A 27,565-nucleotide genomic window follows, 5' to 3' on the forward strand; every position below is an offset into this window, starting at 1 on the left:
CGCTTCTCGCCGATGGTTCGCGCTCGGGTTTTCTGCTGCTTTGCGCGGGGATGTCCGGAGAGTTTGCGGCGCCTGACCTTTCGGGGGAAGCTGCTGCAGCTGGGTTTGGCTCTGCTGTCTCTAGCGGCGAAGGGCGAGCGGGGTTCCCTTCCCTCAGCGTGCTGGAGCTGTCATCTGATGTTCGTCCCTGAAGCCAGATCAGAGAGTTTCTCTGCCCTTCGCTGCCTTCAGCTTTCCTCCTAAGCACCCTTTGCGGGCAGCCGCGCAGCTCTGAACTCGGTAGGAATTGGGGACGGATTTGAAGGAGGGTGTTGGAGAGATGGATAGGTGCAGAAGCCCCAAACGCACACCCCCTTCTCTCTCTCTCTCTCTCTCTCTCTCTCTCTCTCTCTCCCTCCTCTCTCTTTCTGTCTCTCCCTCCCCTTTCTCTCTCTCTCTCCTCTTCCCCCTCTCTCTCCAGCCCCCCCACCTCACACAAGCCTCCACTTTCTTCGCCCAGACCTGCAGCCTCTGCCTTGATTAATTGGTTCACCCCAACCGCGTCTCCATCGTCAAGCCCGCTTGAATTGCCAAACCGCTTTGTATTTATCGGCCGCTTAACCGAGAGAGAGAGAGAGAGAGAGAGAGAGAAAGTGAGAAACCCGAACGAATTGCGGCCGCCCTTTTTGTTTTTTTGGCGGTTCCCTTCTTCTTGCAACCGTCGGCAAAAAGTCAACCTGCGCAAACAGAAACCCTAAAACTTCGGTCTGTTTGTCTGACTGCGTTGCAGGTTGGATTTGTCAGGGCTTAAAAGGCGAGCAAGGGGGCCACTCGGGACGGTTTTTATGAGCCTTGTTTGCTGTCCAACTCCGGTGACATTTGGGAGCGTTGCGCGTTAACTCTGCTCTCTTAAGGATCAGCGGGGAGATTTAGAGCGTGTGTGCCTGACGCAGGAGACTAACGCCCTCCCTTCATACTCAGCATTGCTGGAATATTTCAGCCGTCGTTACGCTGGCACAAAACTGAAGCCTTTTAATAGTGTTAAAAGAAAAAAAAGAAGAAAAAGAATGAACTGCTGCCACGATCTGTTCTATAGAGCTTACAAGAGATGGGAAGGTGTGTGCCTACAGGATGCCCCCAGCCCAGCCTTGCTTCGAATAATTCGTTGAATCTAACTTCGTAAGGAGGAAATCATAATGTAGAATAGAATAGAATAGAATAGAATAGAATAGAATAGAATAGAATAGAATAGAATAGAATAGAATTCTTTATTGACCAATGTGATTGGAAACACAACTCCTACCCTCAAAACTCCTACCCTCAAAACTCCTACCCTCAAAACGACGCCACAGAGCACTGCACACCAGAACAACTAGACACAAGAACAGTTTCTTCCCCAACGCCATCACTCTGTTAAACAAATAATTCCCTCAACACTGTCAAACTATTTACTACATCTGCACTACTATTAATCTTCTCATCGTTCCCATCACCCATCTCCTTCCACTTATGACTATATGACTGCAACTTTGTTACTTGTATCCTTACGATTTATATTGATATTGTTTCCTGATTGCTTATTTGTACCCTATGGCTATCATTAAGTGTTGTACCTTAGAATTCTTGATGATCTTTTCTTTAGTATGCACCAAGACAAATTCCTTGTGTGTCCAATCACACTTGGCCAATAAAATATTCTATTCTATTCTATTCAAGGAATTTGTCTTGGTGCATATGCTTTCAGTGTATATAACAGAAAAGATACGTTTGTCAAGAATCATAAGGTACAACACTTAATGATAGCCATAGGGTACAAATAAGCAATCAAATCATATTAGGAAACAGCCAGTATAAGGATACAAGCATATTGTATCCCCAAGATATTGCTCAACAGATCACTGGCATCTCTGTATCCTTTACTCCTTAAAGGGATGTGTATGAGAAGGGGAGGAGAGTCAAGCTGGCTCCTTAACTTCAAATGGAGAGTTAGGTGCAAGACAGAGATAACCATCCTTCATTCTGATGTTCATATTTATGTTTCTCGGACATATTTAATTTGAACATAAAAGTTAGAAAAAAATTGTGAACAACTACCCGGTTTATTTGGATAATGTATTCATGGAAAGAAAACTGGTGTCGTGGCTAAAGGGAAAGTCAAAGAGATGGGTTTTTAGAAGAGACATAAGTAACTTGAATCTCTCTGTGTGTGTGTGTGTGTTGATTTAAAACACACTGAACAAAAAAAAAAAACGGACTACCTGTCTATCTGCGGGAGCTCACTAAATATGAAGAGGGAGAGAGAGAGAGAGAGAGATAAAGAGATAGTAAAGAAAGGATAGAATTTCAGAAAGAAAACAATATGCTTTTGTCCACTGATTGCTGCCCTAGAGGCCCACCCACTGGAGGAATCAGGTCCTGTCTTTTGCTAACATCTGGCCAATGAAAAAAAATGTGTTGATTTAAAAACAATAACTTGACTCCTGGTTACACACGGAGTGCAGAACGAAAAAAATGAGGAACTGTGCTTATAATTTAGAGCTCAAGATTATTCTGTTGTAGATCTTGTTATTATTTAGTTAATACCCATCCTCAGTTTGATGTTCATCTTCTGTGACACAATTAAAATAACAGTTGGGTTATACGCTCCTTCTTATATACATATACTCTATGCATAGCTGCATACAGAAAATAGAACAGGACAGGACAGGACAGGACAGAACAGAACAGAACAGAATAGAATTTTTTATTGGCCAAGTGTGATTGGACACACAAGGAATTTGTCTTGGTGCATATGCTCTTAGTGTACATAAAAGAAAAGATACCTTCATCAAGAATCATAAGGTACAACACTTAATGATAGTCATAGGTTACAAATAAGCAATCAGGAAACAATATCAATATAAATCGTAAGGATACAAGCAACAAAGTTACAAAACTAGCTTACATTCAAGAAATCCCTTTCAGCAGAAGTTGTTGCCTCTCCTAATCATTATCTTTTATGAAACAGGAAACTAGCAAATCTCTGTTTATCTGTTTCTCTATCTCCTTGCAAGTGCTACCCTCTGGTCCTCTGAAGATGAAGTAGATCAAGCAGGAGGCAGAAATGTAACACTTCAGGAGCATCTTCTCATGGCAGTGATTAAAAAAAAAATACAGGCCTGAGAGAGGCACTGCTTGAAATCATCATATTAATGCATTATTTCTTAGGGTGGATGAATATTTTTTTAGCTATTACAGGATATGTAGTCTTTGGCGTGTTACTTTCAAAGCTTTTGCTACTATCCTTGAAATAAAAGGATTTTCTATCATTTTACATTTACCATATCTATTCTTGAATGGGAATAGCTATTGAGTCTGTCTATCTATCTATCCTGGCAGGTGGAGAGGGTGTGAGTACGTGTATAGCATTCTTTATGCCTTCTTTTTTCTGATTGTTTATGCATGTGTGTGTGTGTGTGTGTGTGTACACATCATTTCTTTACTTCTTCATCCTTGAGTAACCAATAGAAACAAAACAACAACAACAACAAAAACCCTTGACTGATTGCATCCTGCCGTAAATGATCTTTTAAGCTGCAGCTGCAGCATCCTCAAAAGAATTAAGCTGAAGGAGGCACCCTGGAACTTCTGCCCCACAGGCAGTGCCCTAGTTTGACACTGCAGGTGATCGCAACTCTTGTTCTAGCTTTGTGAGGAAGAGAGAATAGCTTCACTCAGCCACACCATCTCTTAAACTATCGTTTGCTAATCTAAAAAGCCCCCAAGGCATTCATACTGAATGTGTTCCAACTAGTCAAAAATCAACTTTCCCCAAATGTATTGGGAAGGTAAGTCGCACAATTCCCAAACCGACAATGGCCTTTGATGGCATGTAAATATGCAGATGTTTACAACGCTCTTTTTTTTTGACAGTGGACAAAAGGATGCCTATGTAGACTCAACATCATTTGCCTAATTTAAGCTACTGTTTTGCTTTCTGGCTTTTTAAAAAAAATCTTCAACCATTCTTAGCGTAGATTATGTTGGAAGAAATGTCCATCTGGGTTCAGTTCCAAGTGGGAAAAAAGACACTGGAAACATGGAGACTGCTTGGAAAGATGGTTTAATGGTGGACAGGATCACATGGTTTGAGTTCCTGAACAGAAAAGGTCCGAGATGCTGAGCACGCCTTGGTTTTATGCCCTCTCTGAGCTTTGAACTTCCTGGAGCACAGGAAGAGTACCCTGATTGGTTGTCAGACTCCCAGGGGGTGGGGGTCTTAGCTAGCCTTGTTGGCTGATGTAATCTTCCCAGGTGCCATGCGGTGAGTTTCTGTTGCTAGATGGGTCCTATTGTGTTGCAGAAGATGGTCCATTGAGAAAAGTGAGGGGGTGGGAATTGGGTTTCTGCCTCTGGCGCATTGACAAAGGTAGTGGGGGGGGGGAGACAGGAAGGTGGGAGCTGCTTTGTCTTTAAAACGTGTTTCTCCATTTCTCATCCAGGGAAATATATTCTGCCTTTTTAATATTTCCCAAAATATCTCATTCTTCTAGGAGAGGGGTGGGTGCTAACTTCCTACAATTATACCCCCCCCTTTTTTTTACCAGTGTCACGCACAACACTGACATTTTTACTGAGGCACCCACTGTTATCACAAGCTTTGTTCCTCCCTTGATAGTTACCTGATGCACTATCGATAGATACAGTTTCTCCATGCTTCATTGGGAGGTTGCTGGTTAGATTAGTTTAAAAACTAATTCTCAGTACTGCTTGTGGAAGCATGAAGGTGGTTCGCTGTTTTTGAGGAGCTTTGGTGTTTCCTTACTAGACAACTGAGACAATCTATAGCAATGATGGCTAACCTTTTCGGCGCCGAGTGCCAAAAGCGCACGACGCCCATAATGCAATGCATGTGCGACCCCACCCCATGTGCGCCCTGCCCCTGCACACGCATCTCTTGCATGCACTCTGCCTCCACGCATGCATGGCAGAGACCCGACTGGCCGGCAGGAGGTGCACACACATGCGTGGCAGAGCTAAGCTGGGGCTCGCGTACCCACAAAGAGGGCTCTGTGTGCCACCTGTGGCATGTGTGCCATAGATTTGCCATCACGGATCTATAGTCATCCTTAGTTAGAAGTGGCTTCTTTTCTTTTTTTCCAGGATTAAACTTCCTGTTTCAACAATCTAAGTGAAGGAAGAAAGTAGGTAGGAAAAGAGAGAGGTAGAAGAGGGGGGAAAGGAGTGGAAGAAGAAAGGGGAAAGAGAGTGGGTTAGAAAGGGTGGAAGAGAAGAGTGGGGAAGGAGGAGAGGAAGTAGAAAAGTGAAGGAGAGGAAGGATGGAGAAAATAGAAGAAGGTAGAGAAGGGAAAAAGGAAGGGTTGTGTTAAGAAAGGAAATGGTAGCTGAGCAGGCCCGAATAAGTAACAAATGAAAGTTAATGATTAATGTTAAATAAGAGACTGTACATTGAATATGTTGTTGGAAAATGGAAATAAAACTTTTTTTATTAAAAAAACAAACAAACAATCTAAGGACTCTTAAGAGTGAGTCTTGGATGATGCATTCAAGGATGGTGATCTGCTCAACTCTACTCAACTCTGATTGGCTGGGGAAATTTGCTGTAGACATGTCCTTTCCCTGTCCAATCACTGGGTACTGGTCCTCCATGGCATTATTTTGGCTTTAGCTGTGGTAGAATGGACTTATGGAAATGTCAGACTCTCAGAAAACCGGTAGACTTGTCCATCTGGAAGCCTACTTGAGGTATGTGTATATTGTGTGTGTATTGAGAAAATCTAAAATAGGGAAGCATGTGTCACAAACAGGCACACAAATACCTACATGGATGTGGTGTGGAGTTGAGCAAATGGAGCCTCTTTGCTTGATCAAAGTTTATTAAGATTGAGTGGAAGGAGAAAGGGGGGAAAAGGGATCCAGAAACACAAACAGGACTGAAAACTCTCTGATTCAGACTTTCTGCTGTCTATTTTGAATTGGTTCTTTCAATCATTCAGGCAGATGCTTGGGGGTTGGAGAAGGAGGGATTCAACCTAGGAATAATAAACTTTTGTGGCTGCTATCTAAAAGTCTTACAGATTATTCCATGTCAAAAAGCACACAGTCAATTCAAAAAAAGTCTAAGTAAAAATAATAATAAAAATTATACTTTGCCCCTTCAATCCTGCCCTATCAGATGCACATGAAAGTGGTTGGTGGTTATTTTTTCCTTAAGTAGATGATACCAGGTGGGTGGCTATCAAGAATCTACCAGTCACTATCCTAAAACAGCCATGTAACCCAGGGGTGAAATCTGAACTAGTTTACTACTGGTTCACTGGCTGCTCATGTGCGCTGTGGCGTACAATCTTTTTTTTTTTACTTTGAAAAGCATTTTTTTACAACCTATTCGGCTGAATAGGTTGTAAAAAAATCTTTTGAAAGTAAAAAAAAAGGCTCTGAAGATTGTGTGGCTCAGTTGTGATCGTCAGAGCATTTTTTTACCTTTTAAAAGCATTTTAAAAGCAGGCAACCAGGTGATTGGGTAGGCATGGGTGAGGGGGGCGGGCAGGGATTTTTGCTACCGGTTCTCCAAACCACCCACCGCCATCGTTACCAGATCAGCTGATCCGGTCCGAACCGGGAGCATTTCACCCTGATGTAACCCAAAGTTTAAGGACAGCACCGCTATCTGGCCTTGTTGCTGAGATGAGACAAAGGACAGGTTTTGTGGGCAGTAAAATTTATATCCATTTTCTTTCCTCATCTTTCCTCTACTTCCAGCATAGATGGGAGTAATTTCTATATATTCCAGTTACTTAAGGATTATGGAGATCAAAGTGTCATATGGGTGGAAAGTTTTAAAAAGTTTGGCCCTCTGGTCATCAAGGTAGTATCCTGCTTTTTCTCAAAGAGGCTCATATATGCGGGATGTGTCCCATTTCATCTTCCCAGCAGTTGTATGTAATTTGAATGAAGATGATTATCCACAGCCGTCACTCTTAAAGGATTTAGGTGAGTAAGGACGTAATTCAGGTGCAAGCTGACACACTGACTCTTCAGGCTGTTTCCCCACCCCATCCCTTCTATGCTCAAAGTTATCTCTTAAACAAAAGATGAATGAGTGGGATGAATTTAAAAAAAATCAGTATTTTTAAATAATTCTTCTTCTCAGTGGCTTGTATGATTTCTTTATCATTCATGCTCCTTTCTTCTGCCAGAGAGAGAAATGGTAGACTGAAATGGCTCCATAAGAAGAGGAGCCCATGACTCTGGCAAGAAACAAACGGCTGGTGAGTAGGCCATCTCTTCAAACTTTTCTGGACAAGGAAAGGATTTAAGATTGCCCACAAGTGTTCCAGATGGTTGCTCCTCATGAGGAGACCAAAAACTAGAAGTCTCCAGAAGATTTAATGTTCAGGGAGACAAGGGAATAGCTATCTTGTTCAAACTTGGCACTTTTGAAAGAACCCATACTTCCTTTTCTAAACATTTTTGGAAATTGCTTGTTAACTGCTTTTCAGCTATTGGAAACATTTGTATTGACAAGTTTGACAGCATCAGGTAAGTTTTCCTTCAATCTTTAGCAAAATGAAGTTTTAACTACAGGTTTAAGAACTTTCTTTTGGAATAAATAACAAAAAACAACAACAACACCTGATTAAAACTTTGATTTTAGAAAGTTACAAATGGACTAGAGGGGCAAATAAATTTGAAAAAAGATTTTGGAATTGATTATAAAGAATCCTACCCATGGGGAAAACGATTTTGTTTTGATTTTTTAAAAATAAAATTTTAAAAACTGGACATTAGAAGGAACTAAGGATTATATAGGTAGTCCTCAATTTACAATAGTTCATTTAGTGACTGTTCAGTTACAACGGCTCTGAAAAAAAGTGACTTATCACTGTTTTTCAGACTTATGACCATTGCAGCATCCCCCATGGTCACATGATCAAAAATTGGTTGCTTGGCAACCGGTTCATATTTATGATTATTGTAATGTCCCGGGGTCATGTGATCACCCTTCACAAACTTCTGACAAGCAAAGTCAATGGGGAAGCCAGATTCCCTTAGCAACCATGTTACTAATTTAATTACTGCAGTGATTCACTTAACAAACATGGCAAGAAATGTAAAATGGGGAGAAGCTCACTTAACAAATGTCTCACTTAGCAACAAAAATTTTGAACTCAATTATGGTGGTAAGTCAAGGACTACCTGTAATTAAAAGAACACTCAATCCTACAATTACAGAATGGAGCAAATTATTCTAACATTGAACATATTAAAGCATTTTTTTAAAAAAAACAGTCCCTGCACTTGGTATTAATATTGTCAACACAGACATCTGCCTCAATGGAGAAACTGTGTCTAAAAGATGTTATGGAAGAGGAACAGGTTTTACCTGACAAGACTGAGACTGAGTTGAAAGTAGATTTACAAATGATAGGCTAGAAGAATTATATGGAAGAAAATATTACACTGGACATGCAAAAGAGACTGGCTGATGTTTTAATAATTAAAAGGGATATAGAAACAATAAACCAAGAGAGTGACCTATATTGAATTTACAGAAGAGGCTGGTTAGAGGAATCTTGTGACAAAAAAATGAAAATAAATTTAAGTTCTATGATGTCATTTGACTGGAATAATGATTAAAACTGTTTGAGGCAAAAGGAAGGAATATAAAGTTGGTTTATTTGAGCAAGGTTGACTGATAATAGGTAAGTTGTTATTTCTGGCAAACCTTAATTGACTTTGCTGATACTCTGAAATGACTGTGTTTTATGGATTTCTTTATAGATAAGAGATGAAAAATGAGAAGATACCATTTTGTACATTTTACAAGGAGAGGATAAATTACTTTGAAGTTTGGAAGTCACTTCTTTAGATATCTATTTTCTTTATTATATTCTTGCTTTTTTATTCCTCTTCATTTCTCTATTTTTTTCTCTTTTTGCTGCACCTTCTATTCTTTTATATATTTTTAGATTGTATTAGTTTTTACTAGTGTAATTATGATCTTTAATAAAAACAATGATTAAAAAAACCAGAATTCTTATTGCACCTTCTAATATTTTGCACCCATTTCTTACTCATTCAAAGGGCCAGCATATTTGTGGCTTGGTGAATAAATGGATGTGTTCCACATCTGAGAAGAAGAAAAAAAAAACCTCCTTTATGTAAATTAGTCATTTTACTATCTAGTGTTATCAGTTCGACATATTATTTACTGTATCAAGATACAAGCCTTTTCAAAGTTAATGGTTGTTTTTAAGCCACAGTACAATCTCAAAGCAGCATTTAATAGCCCAAAATCTTCCCACAGAAGTCTACATTTCTGCCCATCCTAAATGTACTTTTGTGATCAGGCAAAGATAGAGTTATTTTGTCTGAGGCAGCTTCCCTTCCTGTCGAGGGTATGACTATAAAGTCCTAATTCTGAAGCAGAATTAGGAAGCACAGGAAAGACCTTATGTTTTTTAACAAGCAAGAATAGTGATGAGCCCTCGAATGGGGGATTGTCTGCTAAGATAAATAACCTGCCAAGAGTTTCTCTCCAGCAGACAAAAGGTTGGTTTCACGCAGCTAGAGAAAACTTTCCATCATCTTTGTGGCTTTCAGTCTCTGACAGGTTGTATAAACACTAATCTGTAGGCATTTAAAAAAAAAAAAAAACTCCTGCTATTGCAAAGATTTGTGTCAGTTGGTGGATTCTATTTATTTCTGTAGCGGGAAAAGATCAAGAGGGCCTGTTGTTAAAGTGTAAACTCCAGGTTCAGGGAGAGAGCAAGATCTGGATTCTGTGAAGAATCTGGAAAATGACTTCTTGTCATACAGTAGACAGTAGAAATAGGACCAGTCTTATCAAAAGAAGTCTGATCTCAGATGGCTTCTCTGGGTGCATCATTAAAGGGCCATTATTAATCAACTGCATCTTCTCCTATGGTAGTTTAAACCAGGGGTCTCCAACCTTAGCAACTTTAAGCTGGCTGGGGAATTCTGGGAGTTGAAGTCTGCCAGGCTTAAAGTTGCCAAGGCTGGAGACCCCTGGTTTAAACGACATTTGTGTTTCAAAGTATTTATAAGCCATGAGTATTTCTATCTCAGGCAAAATAACAGTAGAAGGAACTTTGGAGGTCTTCTAGTTCAACCCCCTCCTCAAGCAGGAAACTCTATACCGTTTCAGACAAATGGTTGTCTGAAATCCTCTAGTGATGAAGCACCCATAACTTCTAAAGGTAAGCCCTTCCACTGATTAATTGTTCTAACTATAGGAAGTTTCTCCTTATTTCTAGGTTCCTCCTTGATTAGTTTCCATCCATTGCCTTTTGTTCTGTGCTTTGGAGAATAGCTTGACTCCCTCTTCTTTGTGGCAGCCCCTTAGATATTGGAACACTTCTAACGTGTCACCCCTAATCCTTCTTTTCATTACACTAGACATACATATTCCTGCAACTATCCTTCATATGTTTTAGTCATTTGGCAATTAAGAGGGTAAGAGATATGGAGAAGAAATGACAACAGTGACATCAGGACTATCCTAGACTTTTGAGGGCTCTGCCAGGGTTTGCTTTTCAAGAAGTAGACATGGCCTGGACAGAAATAGTTGGATTTTAATTAAAAAAAAAGAATAATAAAAGTTATTTCCATGTATTTAACCATTTTCCTTTGTCTATCATATTAAAATGGAATTTGGTGGCATCCATTGAAGAGGCCATGGGTCCAAATTTGAGTCTTTGAGATGTTAATTGTCATGCTGCATTTATAGATTGTTTCTTACTCTCTGCTTCTAATAAAGTACACACTTTTACTAGCTCCTGTTTCTTATAAATGGCTCAAGTCATGAGTCATACAATTCTATTCAGGTTTATTTGGAAGCAAATCCCACAGAATTGAAAGGAGGTATTTCCTAGGACAGGGGTCAGCAACCCGGGACTCTGGAGCCACATGTGGCTCTTTCATCCCTCTGCTGCGGCTCCCTGTCGCTGGTCAGTGCTACAATTTTGAGAAGAGCTTCTGGCTACTGGAGAGTGGGGAGAGAAGCATGGTGTGCCAGGAAGAGGCTCTATGGCAAGAGGCAGTTTTTCCGATTGGCTCCACAATTGATAGGGTTTTTGGTTAGGACAGGTAGAGGAAAAAGGATGCCGCACTTGGAGGAGACTCTATAGTTTATTTATTTATTTTTATTTATTTATTTTGTCACAACAGTATATATAAGCATAAGCATGAAAGTAACTATATAATATATAAGCATATGTATATAAGCATGTATGCAATAACTATATTGATTGGATATAATGAAAGAAAACAATAGGACAGGAACAGTAGGCATGTTTGTGCTCTTATGCACGTCCCTTACGGACCTCTTAGGAATGGGGTGAGGTCAATAGTAGACAGTTTTTGGTTAAAGCTTTCAGGATTTTGAGAAGAGACCACAGAGTCAGATAGTGTGTTCCAAGCATTAACAACTCTGTTACAGAAGTCATATTCTTAGGCTCTGAAGAGGCTTCTTGGATGAGAAGCGAAACGCCTTCAACCAAAAAACAGAAAGTCCAATTGCTTCTTGAAAAAGCACCTTTCATGGGATAACCATGACGTGGATGACCGAGAATCTCCACAGACAAAGAGTTGGTGCAAGAATGGAAAAGAAAATGAAAGCAAGTGGAAGCTTGTAAGGAATTGATAAGTGAAAAGCAAAACAAGACCTGAAAAGAATATGTGTTGCCTCTTTAAATGAATAAGTACTGAAGAAAAGAAGCTCAAACATTTGCTGCAAAATGCACTGGGGTGTGGAGGGGGGCTGCAAACCTCTGATGAATTCACTCCTTGCCCGAGGTCTGTTCGGTCTCTTTTGTCCTCACTGTGACCATTCAGGAAAAGACCAGATATTATACTAATTATATAAATTTGTATAATATATGGTATTATTATACATAACCAATCTGCCTTCCATTGAGGACCTGTATACTTTACAAATCAAAAAGAGGGCTGTGAAAATATTTACAGATCCCTCACATCCTGGACATAAACTGTTTCAACTCCTACCCTCAAAACAACGCTATAGAGCACTGCACACTAGAACAACTAGAACACAAGAACAGTTTTTTTCCTGAATGCCATCACTCTGCTAAACAAATAATTCCCTCAACACTGTCAAACTATTTACTAAGTCTGCACTACTATTAATCTTCTCATCATTCCCCATCACCCATCTCCTTCCACTTATGACTTTAACTTTGTTGCTTGCATCCTTACTATTTATACTGATATTGTTTCTTGATTGCTTAATTGTATCTTTTCTTTTATGTACACTGAGAGCATATGCACCAAGACAAATTCCTTGTGTGTCCAATTACACTTGGCCAATAAAAAATTAATTTTCTTTCTTTCTTTCTATCTATCATCTATCTATCTATCTATCTATCTATCTATCTATCTATCTATCTATCTATCTATCTATCTATCTTATCTTATCTTGAAGACAATGAATCACAGTGCTTACTTTAAGCCTAGTTGCCCTAGTACCATTTTGAGATAGAAAGAAAGGCTGCCTCTTCCCACAGGCACCCAAATGGTGTCTGTCTTCATGGGAATATAGCACCTTGTCTTGGTGAGATATTTCTCAGCAGCATAAGAGACATCTGCACAATACAGGGTTAATATAGAACTGATTCCCATTATTGTATTTCTTTTCCACCGGAGTAACTTCTCTTTCTTCAGTTAGCTCTTTCTTATCCCCATGATTCAGCTTTATATCTTGGTATGTGGACTGATATACAGTCCTTAAGAGTCTTCCCCAGCTCCTTGGGAAGCTATTGTGTTTGAAGGGAAAACATGGGCTCTTACTTGGCTAGCCAAGTAACTCTGCTTGAATGTCCTGCAGCTAGGAGGCAATTTTGTAGAAACATCTGGAGACACAAGATGATGTCAAATGATAAATTCTAACAGAGATAGCCTTGACAGCCATAGAGAACTGATGGATTGGGAAGCTGCAAGGCAGTTTTCCATCCTGCAGATGGGAGAATTGTCCCTTATTTGGCCTTTCTTCTAACACAATCATTTGTGCATAAAGCTGTCACAGCAGTGAGACATTATCAGGAAAAGATACATGTCTTCTTCACACACCCTTATTCAACAGAACAATTTGTCAATATCAACAGCCACAGTGCTGGTAAATCAAACACTTCTTAAGTTTGCAGTTGACATCAGTCATTTATTCTTCATAAATAATTCATTCCCTCATCAAAAATGTTCAGGGTTTATAAATTACCGCTATATTTTATTGTTTATTCTGAAATTCGGTCTATGGGGCTTTATCATGGTACATGTGGTTCTGCTTTTTCTTTCTGGGCAAATAATATAACTGCTTTTGGTATAGTTTTATAAACATGTTACAAAATTATAATTGTGTCTGCCTATTGCCTTGAATATGGCAGCCCTGCAGAAATCTGGCACTACAATTCCCAGGATTTCCAGTCATGTATTTTTGTGAATGGAGATGTATGAAAGATGAAACATGTGGAGTTCATTCAGATCAAAAGGCCAAACATGCAGAAAGGTTTGCCCATGAAACTTTCAGCTTAGGCATCATGGACATCTTCCAGAATGAAAAGTGCAAAGAAGATATAACAGATTATTCTCCACATTAAATATGGTTCTCATGTGAACTGGATGAAATGAGGCATTCGGGCAGTTGTGAATAAAGCGTTAATATGGGAGTGGCCAAGCTAGAAAGTGTAAAAATGCATGGGATTTTTGGTCCTTGCAAATTTGTATTGTATTTGCACTGCAGTTAGGTCTGCACAAAGTAATATCCCAGTTCTTTTGGCACACCAAATTAGCCTAGCTGCCAGCTAGACTCAAGTTGGAAAAGGATTCATTCTGTAGGTATTGTTGTGACCCAGGCCCAAGTAGGTAGTACTAGATGCAATCAGTTCAAAAAACAAACAGACTTTATTAGAATAGCTGAGAATTAACTCATTCTCAGCGTAGTCCAAACTAAATCAAAACAAATTCTTCATAACACAATTCTTCAGTCTTATCACCAACCTTGGTCTAATTAGGCAAACTGCCAAAGGCCTTTCTTGGCCAAAGTTCAAAAGCAGAAGACGCTGACAAGAAATAAATGCAGCAAGACAAGGAGCCAGTCTATCAACATTGTTTTCTGACAAAGAGCCCAAACCCCGTTGCTGGTCTTTTAAGCCTTATGGGATGGGCCAATCTTATCTCTTGGCCTTACTCCCGAGTCGTCCTCTTTGCTTGAGCTGCTCTTGCCTTCTGGCAACTCTTCTCATGCATGCATTAGGAACAGGTTCCTCTTGTTCCTCTGCCTCACTACTATCAGTCTCTGGAGGCTCTGGAGTCCGCACCTCACTCCCCAATGGCCCTGCCCCCACTTCTGCCTCTGACGCAGAGCCCTCATCCAGGCCTTCCCCAGCCTTCAGGACTGGCCCATATTCTTCCTCAGCCTCATCACTGTCCAACTCCATTGCCAGCTCCGCAGGCTGCTGGCGGACCACAACAGGTATGTGAATATGTGAACAACTGGAAGCTTTAGTTCAGAAAGTGAATAGTAAATGTTATAAACAACATTTGTTCTACATGTATAAACTAAAAAATAAAAAGCACTGGGGTGATTTTGAGGTGGTCAGTATAACAAGGGGAAGATGAAGATAGTAATTACATTGAAATATAGCTAACAGCATTTTGATCCAGGTAGAGAAATTCAAAGATGAAGGTAAAGTTTCTATACTAGTACTACTTTCAAAATCAAGAAACCTAACGAAAGAAACACCCAACGAAAGAAAACTCTGAGGCTTGATTTTCCTCATAGTTCCATTTTATTAGAGGTGTCATATTGGCACATCTGGGAAAACCCGAATCTGAAAGCTTCCAGGTTTTCCCCACCCAAACGAAAGTTCAAGTCCCTGCTAACACCCACATGTCCATCATATGGTCCAATCCAAGCACCATCCCAGCTGGAGATGCCTCCCAGTTCCAGCCGTTCAGGTGCAGAGCAAGATATCCTTGAATTTCTGAGAAAGGAATGTTATTATGATTATATATCACCCTGGCTCCATAAAATCCCCGCTCCCAGTTTTCCACAGTAGTAAATGTAGCAGGTCTGAAGATCCAACGAAAAAGATGGCTTCCAGGCCTGCTGATACAGAGTTTGTTTCAAGAGGGTGGCTATATAAGTATTGGATCAGAGATAGGTTGAGATGGATCAGAGCATTTTGATTCACAAAAACTACCATTTAGCATCTGTAGGAATTTTAAAAGTATTTTCAAGGGCAGCATCACATAAATTATATTATGGTAATTAAAGCATAGTCAGTCCAGATATATATATATGTATTTATATACCACTGGATATTCAAAAATAATTTCAAGTCATGAGTTTATTCCTTTGTATATTTCTGATTAATCACATCTTCATTTTGGGGTGGTTGTTGTTTTTAGTCAGCGCAGATTCCTTAACATCTTACACTTGTTCATTTCAGATTGCCTTGCTTTTTCTCATCGTGCAATCAAGGTGATTGCAACATGAAGCGCACCAGCGTGCCTACCGTCCCTGTCCTAATGGTTTCTTTTATTCATACCCTTTACATGTGTTTATAATTATGTTTACACTTGTATCTGTCATAAAATACATGCTTGATGAAAATAAATAAATAAATAAGATCTCCTATTGTAACTAGTCAGAAGATGCCTGTGATTCAGTGATTAGAGTTGGACTTTATTTTCCTGAAAGTATAATAAAAACAAAGAGTCAGTTTAGTGTAGTGGTTAAGGTATCAAGCTAGAAACTGGAAGGCTATGAATCCAGGCACAAAAGCAGCTGGGTGACATTTCTGGTTCTCCAGAACTGGTCAGAACCTGCTGAAACCCACCTCTGTATCATATCTTGGAGAATGTATCAAAGCCAAATATAAAATGTAGGTGATGCTGCTAAATATTTGGGAAAAACAATCTCCTTGCTTATAATGGAACATACATTTGCCTTCTTTATAGACTTTTCTGGCATGACTCTAGGAATCTGTACACAATTAATAACCAAAGAAAAATTGTTGGCTCCTAATATAAGATGGAGATGAAATACCTATATTAAGTAGGAGTGGATTAATTTATTGGCATGTCCATTTTTTTTTTACCCTTTGGCCAAATAAATTGTATATTTCAAAAGCTCACATAGTCTACCTAGTAGACCATACGGGTTTCTATTGCAGGAGACCCCCACGGCTTTAGAATGGATTTGTTAGAATTTAAATGTTTTGCTTCCGTTATTATCTCATGGAGAGGAGCCAAATGAGATCTCTTCTATAACAGCGTAGAAATCCTGGGCTCAAGATGAAGATAATAAATTAGCAAGAAGATAAAAACATATAAGTTGGAGATACACCAAGTATGGCTTCATCAGGTGCTGCGCCAATGGAAAGAAGGCATGCCTGGGAGTTGTGAAATTCTTGGCGGAGATACTTGGCCTTGCATTGCTGACAAATCAGAAATGCCCACTGTTGCTCAATCATTCTTGTGTCTTCCTCCTTTGCTATCCTGGAATACTCTTCAGAGTATTCCAGTAATTTTTTTAAAAAATCATCCTTGCTCATATCACCAGAGATTTTCCACTAGCAATAAAAATAAAACAAAATGTTGGATGGTTTATTTTTGTCTTGAAAACAAGCAAGGAATGACCATCATTAATGCACTAGGCCAGGGGTGTCAATCTCGGGCCGGATGCATCACATGCTGGCCACGCCCACCCCGGTTTAGCAACGGGGGAAAAAAGTTGCGATACATCACATGACAACAATGTGTCATCGCAAATTTGACATCCCTGCACTAGGCAGAAACATCCACTGGGAGAAGAAGAGGGTGTGGAGGTAAAGGAAGTAAGTGACAAAATCCATTGAGATGCTAAGATGCAAATTTTGCCCATTACTTACTTGCATGTGACAGCACAGTGCAAGTTCAAAAATGGATCTTGCTTCATGGTGTCACAATACCCATTTCATCGTTTTAACATTATCCTGGTTGGAATGGAACCTCAATGAATGCACAACCCTTCTTCTCTAACGTCACATGTTCATACAGCCTCTTGTACCATGAAAGCAGAATTCCTCTTCAGAAGCTTCACTTTTAATAAGTTTAGGTAAGTTTAAAATTGATGAACAATTTGAAAAAAATTCCCAGTTAAAAGCCTCCTCTCCTGAAGTTTTTCCTGTCATCCAAAAATAAAAGTGTTTAATCAGTATTGATGGATCAGAATGCTTCTCATTGGAATTGCTAATGAAGGCCATGATAAGGTAAACATACTGGTGCTGAATACGACCACCATATGCTTACATTTATATGTGAATTATGTTCTAGCTTAGTCACAGACATTCTAGATTTTTCTGGCAACATCACTTAAGTTGTCATTCCATTCTTTTATCAGCCCACCCTCTATTTTCCTGAAGGATAAGGCAATTCATTTGATTCTATTCTGTGTGAGAGGATAGATGGCAGATCCACCGTGACTAGACCGGATTTTGGTTGGATCCAGCAGGGCAATTACTCATATAGTCTTTATTTTATTCTGATTGTTTTTCTTATAGTTAAGCCAGTAAGATTCACATTGTAGTGATAAAATTTTTGGCAAACTGGATTGACTCAGCAGTGCTGGAAGCATTACTTTAAAAAAAAAACACCCCACAATATTTAGCTCTCTTGAAGTCTCAATGTGATAATTCTGGCCATATGCTGCTGATTGATATGCGGCATCCATACAAATAAAACAAGTCTATTATTCCAGAACATTCTTATTGTTAGCTGCACTTCCTAACTCATACTGCATTTACTTTAGGCATCTACTTTGATTTGTCTTAATTCTTAGATTGAAATCTGTGGTGAAAGAGCCTGAGGAGAAAGATAAAACTGTCGCTGTAATAAATAAATGGAAGTTGAGAACAATAGAAAGAGAGAGAGCTGTTTCTTCTTTGCACCAAAAATTACAACATTTGGCATCTCTCTGACTATATTTTTGAGGCAACTGAAACTGCAAGCCAAAAATGTGTTTTATTGAAGAACATTTCTAATTCAGATAAGACGGAGAGAAACAAGCAATGCCAAAAGTCTTCTGCTTAACAGCTGGGGAGGAGGCCAGAGGTTAGATCTTATTATATTGTACATTACTTTATTAGTTTCTATCCTCATTTCAAGAATAGTGACCCAACTCAGAAACTTACTTTTGCCCACTACACCAAAACAGCTCAACTCAGAAGAGCATGGATGAAATGAGTCTTCTTAATTTAACAGTAACAGAGTTGGAAGGGACCTTGGAGGTCACCTAGTCCAACGCAGGAGACCTGCCGATCTTTCTGATTGACAAGCTCAGTGTTTTAACCACTTGAGCCACCTAGTCAGGCTCTTTGTTCATGCATGGTGAAAGGTGGTTATGATAAGCCACAATATTGCTTATTTGATTTTGCTGTTCTCTCTATCTTGTCAATATGCTTGACAGGTTTTATAACTTTGCATTATGTATAAACCCATTTTTTGTGATTGTTCAATAAACCAGGATTAAAATAACCATAGGTTAGCTTTCTGTACAAATACAGAGAATCATACAATAGTTTCCTGCACTCCTAGACTAAGTATCTCAGGAAAGAAAAATCTTTGAGTTTCTGGACTGAGAAGGTAAATTCTCTAAAACGACAATAAACCATGAAACTTTTCTTAAAATTTCAGGAAAATGAGTATTAAGAAAACTGAATTAAAACATGACATCTGACTGGTCACGTCTTCCAATTTATACTATACTTCTATTGACAGTAATCAATATTACTATCTAACAGACTGCTTTTTAAATCCAAAAATTTGCATTTAAAGAAACGATTCAACAGGTATTCATTTTTAATTTTTAGTTTTTAGAATGCAGAATTTAAGTAATTAAATCCCTTTTTTAGAAGCAGCTGCATATTTTTTTTTGCAAGTTAAATTCCTTCCAGAGTTTTATTTTATTGCTTCTCTTCACCCATGTAAGTCACATGTCTTGGTACAACCTATCTCATTTTTATGCCACTATGATACTCATTTGCGGGAGTGTGTAGATGTGTTTAGGTGGATGAATGGTACTAATTTAAAGAAAAATTCTGGTTTCTGTTGCTTAAGTTTCCATATTGGTAATGATTACTGGAAATCAAAGGCATACAATTCAGCAGGGTTTTATTGTATTGGACATGCTTCCTGATAATTACATGAACAACTGTTTGTCACCTCAACCAGTCTCTGGTGAGAACTTGAAGGATATTCCCATGAACTTTTTGATCTTGTCCATCCACTTTATCAACTGTCTTTCCTTCTTCCTTTTCTCAACCTTGTCAAGCACGGTTGTTGTTGTTTTTTTCTAATTCATTATCTACTCATTTCACATGTCCAGAGTAGCTTTCAGTACCTCCCTCCAGATTCCTATTATTAAATGTCTACCTTGTCTTTTTCAATGTTCTGGTTTCCATCTTCTCTCAATTCTTTACCAATGGAGATTGTACAAAGTGATTTGAAAAATTAATGTGATGTGAATTCCATGGCATGTGAATTAGTGGGATTATGATGGCAGCAAAGAAGCTATTACTACAGAATCAAAATAGTGCATGATGTTGAGCAGACAGGAATGACCACTATGGAACACTAATAAAATTACTAAGCATTAGAGTGATATAATAGTAATTATACTATAATACTAAGCATTAGCATTCATGCATAAATAGGCTTTTTCCAAACTGGTAGCTCCAGAGGTATTGGGATTACAACTCCTAGCATTCCTATTCAACATTGTCAGGTTGATTAATCCCATATCAACACAGTTTGCCACAGAAAGAACTTCTACATGGTTGCCATCACCTTGACCATAACCTTCAAAACCTGCTTGAGAGTGGTGTGAGATCATAATCAACAACAAAACCGAAAGTCTGGTGCTTCCAACAAGGGGAAATTGACATTAAATTGTCTATTTCCAAATTGACCACTTGGTCTGGTTTTATTTGAGAAGAAAACTGGAAAATGCCAAACTAGACTTTCTCTAACGCAGTGGTTCTCAACCTTTATAGTGCTGCGACCCCTTTAATACAATTCCCCACGATGTGGCGACCCCAATCGTAAAATTATTTTTGCAGCAATCTCAGCGCGCCTCAGCAGCTGCAGAAGGGGGAAAAAAGCAGCAAATTGTTTTTTTGAATTTATCGCGCCTGAAGCCGTATTGGCTAGCGATCTGAACTGCTTGCGATTGCCTTGAGGACGGAGGCATTAAAGCGGAGACTCCTCCCCTATTAAGTCAACTCGCAAGTATACTTCCCATATTTCCGATGGTCTTAGGCGACCCCTGGCAAATTGTCATTTGACCCCCAAAGAATGACAGATTGAGAACCGCTGCTCTAACAGGATTCTGCCAAGGCAATTGAAGCTAAGGAGGCAGATGGAAGATTGAGCCAAAAGTTCTTTCCAACAAGGAAATGCTCCTTCCTGAAGCTCTATAGAATTCTACTATTTTCAGCTGAAATCTGCCTTCAGACTAGCTCTTCTTTCATCAAAGCTTCACCAGAAATAAATCAAAAGGTGCAGAGCTGATGTGACAATATCACAAATGCCTCATCTAGAAGTCCCTCAAAATACCATTTTCTGAAATCATCCCCCATCTTTGGGTGTTCAGAGATGGTAGCAAGAATAACAGGCGTTAAGGGATGTTGTAACAGTGGCATGTTGGGTTCACCAAGAACTAACATTACAATTTGATTCAGTTTTTCAGGGTTTCAATCAAATACTCCAATTACCATTGAACATATATTAATGCTTCAAGAGGTGTCTTGGCAAAAGAAACACACTTTAGGGAACTGAAATTGGCAAATGTGCAAACACATACAGGAAATTCTCTGGGACTTATTTTGGCTAAATTATAATGTATTGATTGATTGATTGATTGATTGATTGATTGATTGATTGATTATGTTAAAAATAGGAATGTGATAAACGGAGCACTAGAATTGAATGAACAGAAAGATTATCATATCGAAAAACAGTGTACATAGCTCATCCAGTCAGCAGCATTTCGAGGGAAAAAAGGCTGAATTGTGTCCCAGCTTTTTTTCACGAAAGTATGGAACCATGTGTCAGAAGGAGATTACATTTCTCAGAAACCTGCAGCAGGACCACAGGCATTGAAGAATGCAGAGGTCAGAAAAGCAGGGCAAATGCTCAGTTTCAGACTGAGCTGCAGGAAAAGGTGGTTTAGTTTTTAATGGACCCCTGACATAAATAATCTATTGGGTAAATTTTCAACTGAGGCAGATAAATGCAACTTTACCAACATTATTTAGCACTACAGTCTAAAACCATAATGCACAACTATTACTGATACAAAAATAAATATTGCCAAAGAAGAATGAATATTGGGATAGGGATAGATTTTTTCCCCCCTTTTCCTGTAGTCATCCTCATATTCCACCAGATTCGGTGTTCATCCACATATCCTCCAAATATACCTTACTAAATCTTTTTAAAGGTTATTGTGATCTCCCTTCCCAGAGTTGAGGCCACGTGACTTTCAAAACCATCTCCAGTTTGGACTGGTGTACAGGATGATGGTACAATAGAAGCTTTAAATCTGCATTGCCATTTCAAGGAATACGTTAAAAACTTCAAGACTGAGATGAAGAAATATTACTATTTTTCAACTCAAGAAAGTTGTTTTGGACTAGCTGTGTTGTCAATTTCATTCTATAGCCTGTTGATGAAATTCCTACAGAATATGGAATGAGAGAGGCTCAGGCGACTTTGGTGAGATCTTTCACAAGTTTCCTAAAATGCATTTCATCTCTTTCCCTTTTATAATGGTGAACCCTTAGAAGGGGTTGCAGTGAATTGTTGTGGTTATGAGACAGTTAAGATTCCGGTACCACTCAGAGAGTGATAAAGGGGTCAAAGGGGGAGTTTGGTTGATGATAGTAGAAAGAAATATTCCAGAAAAGGTCTTGGAAAAGGCTGTGAACTATGGAAGTTCACTCTCCCACTGTCACCAGCTATTAAAAAGGCCATTAATGAAACAGCATCAAACTGTACTGAACTCCTTGGTATGCAGTTCCCATTAACCCGGTACCACAATGAAAGAGATGACCTGCCACCTTTTTTCCTTAAGCAGGGGGTGATGGGGTCATTAAAAGCAAGAGAAAGGATAATGGATGGTTAAACTATTTATATTTCTATGTGAGTAGGCAACCTTACATTCACAAGCTGTTTCGAACAATCTAATCGGCTCTTGACATTACACCCAAAGTAAGGGATTTCCATTAAATCCGTTGTTTGGGTGCATGCCTAGGTGCATGTGCAGACAGACAGACAGACACACACACACACACACACACAGGTTGTGTTCAATGAATTAATTCTTATCAACCAAAGGTACACACAATGTAGGAGGAGCCCAACTCCCTTCTCCAGATCAGTGGAGGGAGGGAGGGAGGGACAAGGGAAGGGGGAACAGAGGGGGGAAGGGAAGGGAAGGGAAGGGAAGGGAAGGGAAGGGAAGAGAAGAGAAGAGAAGAGAAGAGAAGAGAAGAGAAGAGAAGAGAGAAGGCAAAGCAAAGCAAAGCAGGAAAGAATGCAGCATCTTAGCAGAGCATTTGATGAAGGAACCTCTTAAGGATTGGGATCTAGGCATCAGAAAAAAGTAAAATAGCATTTTACACAGTTCTTTCTCATTTGGATGAAATGTTTTATTCTGTATTAGAGTTAAGAAAAAGCTATTCACTAAGATAAACAATGTCACAGCATTTTTATACACTTAAAACTTACCGCAAATGTTAACGATAATAAAACATGGTCTTTTTGTTTCTGTTTTGGCAGGACTCGGCATCTCCAATAGCATAATTGCAATGACTTCTATGACCATTCTCACATATACAAATTCACAAGAGTAGAAAGATTGAGAAGCACTATAATAATCACCTATGAGAATTTTTTTTTGAGATTGAGGGTTGTACCTGAACTTTTAATGGCATGAGAAAGCCTGCACACACCAATGTGTTGGATAGCCAGGATACAAAGTAAAAGTGGTTTAATTTAAATTTAAATTAAAACTGAAACAAATGCTTAACTTAAGTAAATACTCATATGATTACTTTTCATGCTTTTCAATATATATATATTTCGTTTGATATATTACAATTTTGTTGCAAAGTTTGCTCGAATTCTGTGGCCTGCCCTCCCAAGAATTTTGAACCATATGGAAATCTGAGCTTCAGGTTGTACAATCTAACTTCAGATTTCTATAATAGTACATTGTTACATGCAAACTCTTGCTGATTTTTTACATATGAACTTGTTTGCAAAACTAGAACCGAGAACTGGTTTCCTACTTTTTATTAACTCTTGTATAGTTCACAGCTCCTGGAGTCCCTTTTATTTTCTCATCTTTGATATCATTTTTAGGCTTCTCTTCGCATTGTGTATGACTTCTTGTAGTCAGAAAGCAGAGGCAGAGACAATAAATCATGTCATATTGTGTAAAGTACTAGGTAACTAGCAAAGCAAAGAGTAACGATTGCACACTTTCCAGAAAGAATTATAAACACCAGTCTCAGATAAAAACATAATCATGAAAACTCTGAGACTGAATTCCCAGACTTTTAATAACTTAATTAGGGAGGAGTCTCTTTGAAATGCTTGTTTCCTACAATGCTCACATCTGGGCTATACTGCATTTTCTTACCTAAGCTGCACTCTTTTCACAGAGAAGAAGGAGTCAACCAATTCTCCAAAGTACCTGAGGGCAGAACAAGAAGTAATAGATGGAAACTTACCAAGGAGAGATCTGACCTAAAACTAAGGAGAAATTTCGTGACAGTTAGAACAATTAATCAGTGGAACAACTTCCTGCCAAAAAGACACTGGAAGTTTTAAAGAAGAGATTGGACAACCCTTTATCTGAAAAGGTATAGGGCCGTGATGGCGCGCAGAGCCCTCTCTCCTGGCATGCGCACCTTCGCCCCAGGTCAGATCTCTGTGGTGATTCTTTTGTGAGCTTCTGTTTCCCTGCAAACGACGAAACAGAAGCTCACGAAAGAAAAAGATCTTAGCTCTTGCCGTGCTGCCGGTGTTGGAATGCCCCGTCTCCCTCCTGGTCTTCGGGTCTCTGCTGTGCATGTGCACGCATGTGTGTGGGTACGCATGTGTGTGGGCATGCATGAACATGCTTGTCGTGTCCCACTCCTCCGCTGATGGCCGGGTCAGGGAAAATCCGAATCAGGCTTGCCTCTGCAGCTCTGCCCAAAGTCCTAGCAAAGTCCTCAGAGCAGGCAGGAGACCAGAAAGTGACTTCAGTAAGATAAGTTCGACTTTGCCTGACTCAGAGACTGCCAGAAAGCAGATCCTTTATATAGGCCATGGGGTGTGGCTCCATGACTCAGCACTCATTAAGGCCTGCCCCTCCCTTCCTTCTGTTCCTCCGCCTATCCAGTCTTCTGATGCGAGGGTCACTCCAATCAGCAGCTGTTGGAAATAAACTTTCCTCAGGCTCACATGCTGTGGAGGAGGGGGAGGGGTCTAGCTGCTCCGTTTGCCTGGGCATGGAGCCAGGGCTGGGGCCGGGAGATTCTCCTTCTTCTGCAGTTTGTCTGGGCATGGAGCCAGGACTGGGGCTGGGAGGCATACATTCCTCCGTGTTCGGGAGTAGATAAGAAAGCCCCGGCTGCTGTGAGAGCGGGCAAGACACAACAATGCTCATGTTGGGGCATGAGCACACATGTTGGTGCATGAGTGTGTTCGAGCACACGTATACCTTTCATTTTGGGCATGCGCACGCGCAGTTTGAGCACTCTAAAAGGTTCGCCATCACTGGTATAGGGTTTCCTGCCTGAGCAAAAGGTCTTAGAAGTCTTAGAAGACTTCTAAGTCTTAGAAGACTTCTAAGGTCCTTTCCAACTCCTTTATCTTGCATTCTCTAATTAGACTTCTCATCTGCTTCTTTTCCACTTTGTCAGATTTTCAGTCTGTGTGTAGGCCAGAAAATGGATACGTCTTGTATCATATGGATGAATGGGTGGATTATTGGAATCAGAAAGCCAAAGCGACCTTAGTTAAATTTGTACCATAAATAACCCTTTTGCTTCTTTTTAGTACCACATATTATAAAAAATGTAAAACAACATGGTGTACCAGTTAAGTGGCTGTCAATGAACAGGGAAAGCCAAGTTGCAGTCCTTCCTTAGGCTTGGAAACCAGCTGGTGGAACCCAGGTCACTCACTCCTTCTCAACCCTAATCAATGTCAAGGTCTGCAACAAGGCATCTGAAATGTCCCAAGGTGCTTTTTTCCTAAAAGACACCTGGACTTTTTGGTTTTTTTCTTTTTTTCTTTTTAAAGGCTTCCTTCTTATCCAAGAAGCAGCTTCTCAGATGAGAAACAAAATGTTTTCAAAGAAAAAAGCAAGAAAGTCCAGTTGACTTTTGGAAAAAGCACCTTGGGGACAACTATGACCTGGATGATTGAGAAGCTCCCTAGACAAGGCATCTGAAACTAAAATTCCTCGTTACACGATGCACTGATAATTTCTCTATATGAACTCAAGCAAGCATAGCGCAAAGCGGATGGACCATGCACAACTGGGGAAAAGACTAGGAGCAATACTAGTTCAGCAAAAATGGTTGAAGTGTCATATGTCTCTTGCAAAAGAATCGCTTTTGGGGTTTTTGTAAAGAGTGTTCTTTGCCTTCTGGATTCATTTCTTACACATTATAATCATTTACGCTAATGCCAGTTTGGTGTATAATGGTTAAGGCATTGGATTGGAAACTGGGAGACTGTGAATTCTAATCCTACCTTAGGTATGAAGCCAACTGGATGACCTTGAGCCACTCCCTATCTCTCTCAAGCTTAAGAAGCAGGCAATAGCAAGGCACTTTAGAAAAACAAAAAACCCTGCCAAAACAACTGCAGAGACTAGTCCAGGCAGTCACTGAGAGTCAAAAACTGATTCAAAGACATACAGACACCGTACATACCAAAGCCAATCTTATGACAAATACATATATATCTAACAATTGGACAATAAATCTACAAATATCACTCTTTCCTTTAAAACGTTAAGCTTGCCTCTTTAATGTTTTTGATTGTGGCCTAATATGTATCTTGCCCAAGCAGATTTTGAAAATCATCTTTTTAATTTCAGTAGTTAGGAATCTACAGAGTATGAAAAGGAAACAGCTAAAAGATTTGGAAGCATCTTCTAAATCACATGCCTCTATTTAATTATAAATAATGATCAATTTTAGAAATCGTATCATTTAGGGTTTAGAAATCAAACTAGCAGACAGTAGAATATAATCAGGGTTTTATAGGGTGGGTAAGGTATAGTGAAAGCCAAATGATTTATGTTGAAACCTGGCACACAAATGTTAAGAAATTATTTCCAGATGAGGATCTGTACCCATTGAAAAGCTTTGTGTTTTTCGTTTTGAAAATGCAATATGACAACTTTGCATTCCCTTTCATACATATCAACAGTTTCCCCAATGTCAATTGGATTTTTTTTTTTTTTACTATATATTTCTTTCGAGGAGGTCTTCTTTCAAGGGTATTCCAACTGGCTTTTCACTGCATTGTTGCCCATTTGTAGCCTGAAAGTTTATTGCTGTGTTTTGATTAATCTGCATCTTTACAGAGAGAACAACAGGTGGTATCCTCATTCACTCAAAGTCCACAAAATGCAAGGCACACTTTTTTTTTTTACATATGATTCCAAGCATCTCTTCCCAGTTTGGACAATAAACACACCATAACCCAGAGTTTCTCAATCTTGGCAGCTTGAAGATGGGTGGACTTCAACTCCCAGAATTCCTCAGACAGCACAGCTGACTGTGGAATTCTGGAAGTTGAAGTCCACCCATTTTCAAGCTGCCAAGGTTGAGAAACACTGCCTTAACCAATTAAATGTTTAACGAATTGCTGCCCTTTCATGACAGCCTATTTTTCTGCCAGCTGCAAATTGCTGCCAATTAGGACCCATTTTTTCCCCCTCCAGTTCCAAAACACACGTTTCCATATTGTTTTGAGCTCCTGTCCACTTTGGAGAATGAGCTGTTGCTAGTTTGAAGCTAACCCAAAATTTACTACTTCACAGGAAAGAGAGAGCTGCTTTTTATCCTGAATTCTACAATAGAAAAAAGATTTTACTACTTGCCTTGTAAGTAAAAGTTTGTAAGATCAAAATCTGCCAGAAATATCTTTTTGTTAATTATTATTTTTATTTTTCTGAGCTTTTCTAGTCTTCTCTGAGCTTTTTTTTTTTTTAAAAGTTAAGCAGTACACCTTTCTATAGTTTTCCAATCATAAGAGGCATAAGAGGCAACAACTTCCAAATAGATCTCTCTCTCTCACACACACACACACACACACACACACGTTACTTATCCCAGCTTCTGCCAACCTAGCAGTTCAAAAGCACGTAAAAAAGGCAAATAGAAAAATTTCTATTTTTCTATGGTGGGAAGCTAACAGCGTTCTGTGCGCCTTTGGCATTTAGTCATGCCGGCCACATGACCATGGAGACGTCTTTGGACAGGGCTGGCTCTTC

The 27,565-nt window shown here is 39.4% G+C and overlaps 1 protein-coding gene and 1 long non-coding RNA gene across 2 annotated transcripts in view; both read left to right on the plus strand.

Annotated features, from left to right (window-relative positions):
- Positions 1–27,565, plus strand: part of LOC131190292 (uncharacterized) — a 170,883-nt gene that overhangs the window by 27,297 nt on the left and 116,021 nt on the right. The gene's annotated exons all lie outside the window — the stretch shown is intronic.
- LOC131190306 (uncharacterized) lies at positions 141–9,027 on the plus strand. Its single transcript, XR_009153281.1, has 3 exons — positions 141–279; positions 7,179–7,250; positions 8,764–9,027. It is a non-coding gene; the product is annotated as an uncharacterized LOC131190306 (long non-coding RNA).

The sequence above is a fragment of the Ahaetulla prasina genome, chromosome 1, assembly GCF_028640845.1.
Source record: "Ahaetulla prasina isolate Xishuangbanna chromosome 1, ASM2864084v1, whole genome shotgun sequence".
In the NCBI taxonomy this organism is placed as follows: domain Eukaryota; kingdom Metazoa; phylum Chordata; class Lepidosauria; order Squamata; family Colubridae; genus Ahaetulla; species Ahaetulla prasina.